This window comes from Suncus etruscus, chromosome 1, assembly GCF_024139225.1.
Source record: "Suncus etruscus isolate mSunEtr1 chromosome 1, mSunEtr1.pri.cur, whole genome shotgun sequence".
In the NCBI taxonomy this organism is placed as follows: domain Eukaryota; kingdom Metazoa; phylum Chordata; class Mammalia; order Eulipotyphla; family Soricidae; genus Suncus; species Suncus etruscus.
The window spans coordinates 206,017,811-206,024,201 of NC_064848.1; the positions used below are offsets into that span (position 1 = coordinate 206,017,811).

A 6,391-nucleotide genomic window follows, 5' to 3' on the forward strand; every position below is an offset into this window, starting at 1 on the left:
CTCTTTTATCTCTCAAGGGGATGAAGTAGGTTTTAGTGTCTATGTTTGAGGGCCACACTTGACTTTGCTCAGGGCTTACTCTTGATTCCCTGCTCAAAGATTACTCCTGGTGGGACCTGGGGGATCATATGCAGTGCTGGGGATCGAATCCAGCCAGGTTGTATCAAAACCAGGTTGGCTGTGTTCATAGCAAGCCCAGTTTTCATTATCTTTAAAGACTAAGGAAGACAGCCCAAAATTGATCTGTAGCATCTGACCTGCTAACTGAAGAAAGGTATCAAATATTACATCAATAACTTGTCTAATTGTTCCACAGCTCTAAATTATTAAGTTCTGAAAATATTTAATGTTAAGAGAAAACTAACTTTGATATGTGTGAATACTAACATGATGTTATTTCAGGGCTGGAGATATAGTATATCAGGCAAGGTCTTAGACTCAGCCAATCTGGGTTTGATCCCCAGCATTCCATATGGTCCCTTGAGCATGCCATGAATGATTCCTAAGTGCAGAGCCAGGAGAGGGCCACGAGGCATAGTCAGGGACACCAACATGTAGTCACCACCTGTCCAGACTGAGAGAAGTAGAAACCAAGTATACTTTTTATTCCTTCTGGAGAGGGAGAGGGAGAGAGGCTTGCGGCCTCCTAGGGGTTTGAGCATGTGTGTGTGTGTTGGGGGGGGGGGGAGCAGGTTTAAAAGGAGAGGAGGAGCCAGAGAGATAGCACAGCGGTGTTTGCCTTGCAAGCAGCTGATCCAGAACCTAATGTGGTTGGTTTGAATTCCGGGGCCCCACATGGTTCCCTGTGCCTGCCAGGAGCTATTTCTGAGCAGATAGCCAGGAGTAACCCCTGAGCACTGGAGGTAGGGCGTTTCCCTTGCATGCAGAAGATGGTGGTTCGAATCCTGACATCCCATATGGCCCCCCAAGCCTGCCAAAGCGCTGCCAGGTGTGACCCCCCCCAAAAAAAGGAAAGGAATAGATAAAAGCAGACAGCATCTCTCCAATGCTTTATTCCCCCCCCCCCCCCTCCACACACATACACCTCAGCAGGCTCTGCTCTGGTCACTATCCTGGGCCCCCTGCAACTGTCCACATTTTTCCTTTTATACCGAGCATGACAAGGAGGCATGTCCAAGAGGCGTGTCCAAGGGGGCATGTCCAGATTCAGCAGTCATTACAGTGGAGGTAACCAAGGGGTGTGTTCAAGTCTTAACTGCCATACGTCAACACTGGATGGCAAATTCATGATTTCTCGAGAGCTCTGGCATCTGGAATGTGGTGTGGACAGGAATGTGTCTGAGACGAACAGACCTCATGGATAATTTTCCCTCTGCAGCAGGATTTTATTTGAAGTATTATTTGAAAATTAGCATTACCAAGAATGTAAAGGGATTTTAGCTTTGAGGCAAATCACTAAACGTGGGGACATTTCTGTAAAACTCGGTGTCACCTTGAAACCAGAGTGTTTTACTTAAATGACCCGAGCCATAAATAAGCTGCCTTTGCTACAGAAGAGCAGCATGTGAATGGTGATAACTGTCTGTCTCCGTCTCATTCGCTGACTTCTATTCAGTCACACATCGCAGTTGGAAAGCAATTTCCCTCACTTGACCCAGTTTTCTCACACATTCTATCTTTTGGCTCCTGAATGCTGGTGGTTTGATGGATGACATTTGAGGAAGGGGATTCAGATACCTGCTTGGGAATAAAGCACCATCCTGTGCTTTTTGATTTGACAGGTTTGTGGAATAACCAGTCAGCGTACTTACTTTGCTATCACCGTTTTCTTTTTTTTTTTTCCTTTTCTTTTTCACAGCCATCAGATTACCAAAGATCTGTGTTCATCTCTCAGTGGTATCAACACAAGCCAAGACCTTTAGGAGCCCCAACCCGATTCCCGAATATACCGTGTCCCTACTGTCTCACTCCAGTTACCAGTTTCTCCCTGACAACTGGAAGAACAACCTCTAGTAAAGATCATTCATTCAAAAGTAGGAAGATTATCTTGTTGGTCTGCCCTTACAGTGAACACACAGAGCTCTGTATTGTCCACCAAGATTACAGACCCTGCTATCACTGTTTTCAAGAAGGAGATAAGCTAAATCCATTGATGGACAGTTAGATGGTTAGGGGAAAAATGAGCACGGGAAAGGTGTGCTGTCATTTTAGTTACATGGGATGTTAGAATTTTATTAAGCATAGATCAAGCTTAACATTAATGTATCTATTTCATAAAAGGTCTATCTTGAGACCCACTTCTGTTTTTTTTTTTTTTTTTTTTGGTTTTTGGGCCGCATCCGGCGGTGCTCAGGGGTTACTCCTGGCTGTCTGCTCAGAAATAGCTCCTGGCAGGCACGGGGGACCATATGGGACACCGGGATTTGAACCAACCACCTTTGGTCCTGGATCAGCTGCTTGCAAGGCAAACGCCAATGTGCTATCTCTCCGGGCCCAAGACCCACTTCTCTTATTGTTACTAATGCCTCAGTCATAGGTGTGGCCTGCTCTCTCTCTCATGTGATAACATTTGTTTCACATCTGCAGCTCATAGTACTTGAATAGTCCTCTCAGTTTGTTCAGATTCTAAGTATCCCATCACAGTGGGGCTCTTCACCGAGCACCTTGCTTTTCCCGTGTGTAAACTCAGTTCTCCGTATCTGCCTGCACACCCCCTGCCCCCGTACTTGGTAGGCCCAAGAGTGCCACATACTCCCTGAGAACTCAGAAGTTTTCTACAGCCAGCGTGGACTGCTCCTGGGCAGGGATCCGGGCCCTGGTGGCCCCTCCAAGTGCTCCTCAGCTGAGCAGGGCACAGGGCTGTGCACTTTTTATTTAAGTGTGTTCCCTCCGACATGCTGTAGTCAGAATAGTTGGGATCTGGGCGATGGGTGCCCTGCACCCCTCCTCTCCTAGTACCACAGACTAGGAATTCAGTGACATTTGGGATAACCCGTGGATCCTAAAGGGAAGTGGGAAAAATGGTTTGGTCTGAAAGAAAAGGGAAAACCTAGCTAAACTCAACAGAGAGGGAAATGTATAGCTTTGTTTATTTATTTGGGTTTGGGGGCCAAAGAAGTTGTGCTCAGGGCTGACTCCTGGCTTCATCCAAGGATCACTCCTGGGGGTGCTCAGGGGACTATCTGTGGTGGTGGGGATTGAGCCTAAATTGGCAGCATGTAAAGCTAACATCCTAGCCATGGTTCTCTCTCTCTTTGGTTCCCTTTATTGATTTTATTGTATTGGATTTTGGGCCACAGCCAGCAGTGGATACTCCTGTCTTAGTGCTTCGAAATCATTCCCAGTGATGCTCGATGCGTCATGTCGTGTGCTAGGGATCACCTGGACTTCCCAAATGTGAAGCATTTACTTCATCCTGTTTAACTATCTCTCTGGCCCAAAATTTATTGCTATGCCTGAAAAGGAAAAGCTCTATTTCAAATAAATGGGTCCAGATACTGAAGGCAAAACTAAATACCTATGCAATCAAAAAGAAGGACAACTTCTGAGCGCATAGCCAGGAGTAACCCCTGAGCGTCAACGGGTGTGGCCCAAAAACCAAAAAAAACAAAAAACAAGGGGCCGGGCGGTGGCGCAAGAGGTAAGGTGCCTGCCTTGCCTGCGCTAGCCTTGGACGGACCTCGGTTCGATCCCACAGTGTCCCATATGGTCCCCCAAGCCAGGAGCAACTTCTGAGCGCATAGCCAGGAGTAACCCCTGAGTGTCAACGGGTGTGGCCCAAAAAACAAAACAAAACAAAAAAACAAAAAAAACAAAAAGAAGGACATAGCTACCTGAGTGGAGATGAGTGAGATTGAAATAGTAAAACAGGGGCCGGAGAGATAGCATGGAGGTAAGGTGTTTGCCTTTCATGCAGAAGGTCCGTGGTTCAAATCCCGGCGTCCCATATGGTCCCCCGTGCCTGCCAGGAGCGATTTCTGAGCATAGAGCCAGGAGTAACCCCTGAGCACTGCCGGGTGTGACCCAAAAACCAAAAAAAAAAAAAAAAAAAAAAAAAAAAAAAAAAAAAAAAAGAAATAGTAAAACAGTAGAGAACAGAAAGCAAACAGTTTACTGAAATTAAGGATGAAAGCCTCAGACCTAGGAGTCCCGGTCACACATAAACTAAGAAGACCCCACGAACAAATTCAACTGCATAGATTAAATGGTCAAAATCATAAAACTAGACAAAACTCAAAAATCAAAGTGGACATATAAGAAGGGAAGAAATTAAATTTGTAATTTAGAAATTTGCCACAAGGAGAGGGTAGCCCAATTTCCCGCCCTGCCAGTGTCATGCTGGCTGCACCCACCACCCACAATCGCCCTTTCCCAATGATCCAGCTTCATCCATGGCTCTCTGCAGGCAATAATCCGACCAAGACTCCAGGTCTGCCGGTATCTGGGCTGACGTCACTAGGACTTTTGGAGTGAGTGTGGGCATCCCCCACCCCTCCTTCTAAGACTGGCAGCTGAAATCAAGCCCCACAAAAGCCTCAACGTCAGCAATAGTGCTTACAGTTCCGGGACTGCCTGGCAAGTCCAATTTCTTTTTATACTGCCATCCCTGTAGGAACACACCAATTTAGATGCCAATGTCTATCTGGAGTCACCTACTGTATAGAAATAAATTAAGTAATGCAATGATCAACAAGATTGTTGTTGATCTAGCAACAAGAGCTTACTAGCTTTTCTGACAATGACTTAATGGACTCATTGTTAGATACGATAATTTTCCCAAAATTTCTCGCTGTATTTCTTTTGTTTTTCTTATTAAAAATAATTTTGCTCCCATTTACCTAGAAACATTATTATTCAATATTCAATATTAAATATTGAACTATGTGATACATGGTCTTTATATAAAATAATAATTTTTGGGGTCACACCCAGCAGCGCTCAGGAATTACTCCTGGCTCTTTGCTCAGAAATTGCTCCTGGCAGGCATGTGGGATCATATGGGATATTGGGATTCAAACCACTGTTGGTCCTGGGTCGGCCACTTGCAAGGCAAACGCCCTTCTGCTGTGCTATCTCTGACCACTAAAATTATATATATATATATATATATATATTTTTTTTTTTTTTTTTTTGGTTTTTGGGTCACACCCAGCAGTGCTCAGGGGTTACTCCTGGCTCTATGCTCAGAAATGGCTCCTGGCAGGCTCGGGGGACCACATCAGATGCCGGGATTCGAACCACTGTCCTTCTGCCTGGAAGGCAAACGTCCTACCTCCATGCTATCACTTCAGCCCCTAAAATAATAATTTTTAATAAAATAATAAAATAATATTTTTTGTTTTGGGGTCGTGTCTGGAGGCACTCAGGGATTACTACTGGCAGTCTAGGGGACTCTATGGGATGTCAGGAATTGAACCCAGTTCAGCTCCCCCCAAGGCAAATGCCCAATCCACTGTGTTATCACTCCAGCCCCCAAATAAAGTAATTCATATTTAAAAGTAAAATTTGGGGCCGACAAGGTGCAAGCGCTAGCCAAGAAACAGTTCGATCCCCCAGCGTGTCCCATATGGTCCCCCCAAGCCAGGGGTGATTTCCCGACATCCCATATGGTACCCCAAGCCTGCCAGGAGCAATTCCTGAGCAGAGTCAGGAGTAACCCCTGAGCACCACTGGGTATGACTCCAAAACCAAAAAAAAATTTTTTTTGGTTTTTGGGCCACACCCAGCGGTGCTCAGGGATTACTCCTGGCTGTCTGCTCAGAAATAGCTCCTGGCAGGCACGGGGGACCCTATGGGACACCGGGATTCGAACCAACCACCTTTGGTCCTGGATCAGCTGCTTGCAAGGCAAACACCGCTGTGCTATCTCTCCGGGCCCAAAAAAACCCAAAACTTTAAAATTCAGAAATTTATGAAATGTCTAAAGAAGAAAGCAGATCAGAAGAGATGGTGTCCTGGTTTAAGCCCATTTACTGCAGAAAACTAGTTTGATACTTTTTGGTGTGGATGAATTGACAAAGGGAAAAACATTTTTTTTTGGAAAAGAAAACAATTTACAAAACAGGTAAACATACATATATATGTATATATTTTACCTTGTTAGTAATTAAAGAAAAGCAAATTATACCAGAATTTTTATTTGGATTAAATTTTTTTTTTTTGGTATTTTGGGCCACACCCGTTTGATGCTCAGGGGTTACTCCTGGCTAAGCGCTCAGAAATTGCCCCTGGCTCGGGGGGACCCTATGGGACGCCGGGGATCAAACTGAGGTCCTTCCTTGGCTACCGCTTGCAAGGCAGACACCTTACCTCTAGCGCCACCTCACTGGCCCCTTTATTTCGATATTTCAAAATATAATCTTATAAAAAGGAGAAGAAAAATTCTCCTAGAGTGAAGATGGGCAAAATCTCCCTGTGGCTTTGGTAATGA

General features: G+C 45.2%; 1 non-coding gene across 1 annotated transcript; it reads right to left on the reverse strand.

Moving 5' to 3' along the window:
* Positions 1 to 1,817: 1,817 nt before the first annotated feature.
* On the reverse strand, positions 1,818 to 2,130 carry LOC126033416 (small nucleolar RNA U85). Its single transcript, XR_007504448.1, has one exon. It is a non-coding gene; the product is annotated as a small nucleolar RNA U85 (small nucleolar RNA).
* Positions 2,131 to 6,391: the final 4,261 nt, after the last annotated feature.